This window comes from Otolemur garnettii, unplaced genomic scaffold (assembly GCF_000181295.1).
Source record: "Otolemur garnettii isolate 467f Iridium unplaced genomic scaffold, OtoGar3 scaffold00197, whole genome shotgun sequence".
Taxonomy (NCBI): domain Eukaryota; kingdom Metazoa; phylum Chordata; class Mammalia; order Primates; family Galagidae; genus Otolemur; species Otolemur garnettii.
This window is the reverse complement of record NW_003852592.1, coordinates 1,947,914-1,948,510: the sequence shown is the minus strand read 5'-3', so window position 1 is coordinate 1,948,510 and position 597 is coordinate 1,947,914.

Here is a 597-nt window from a genome sequence, read left to right as displayed (position 1 = left end):
AAAAAAAAAAAAAACAAATCTGACAAAGGTTTAATAACTAGATGTATAGAGAACTCAAATTAATCAACAAAAAAGGACAAATAATCCCATTTGTCACTGGGCAAGAGACATGAACAGAACCTTTCCGAGGAAGGCAGAGGAATGGCTAAAACATGTATGAAAAAATGCTCATTTTCCCTAATTGTTGGAGAAATGCAAATCAAAACTACCCTGAGATATCTCCTAACCCCAGTAAGATTAGCCCACATCACAAAGTCTCAAAGTTGCCAATCCTGGCCTCTATGTAGAGAGTGGCAAACACTTTTACACTGTTGGTGGGACTGCAAACTAATACAGCCTCTTTGGAAAGAAGCATGGAGAATCCTCAAAGAACTCAAATTAGATCACTCAATCTCACTACTAGGCATCTACCCAGAAGGAAAATAAAATCATTTTGTCATAAGGATATTTGTACTAGATTGTTTATTGCAGCTCAATTTACAAGTGCCAAGATGTGGAAACAATATACCAGGGAATACTATTTAGTCATTAAAAAGATGGTGACTTTACATCTTTTTGTCTTAACCTGCAGAACTGAATCACATTCTTCTTAGTAAA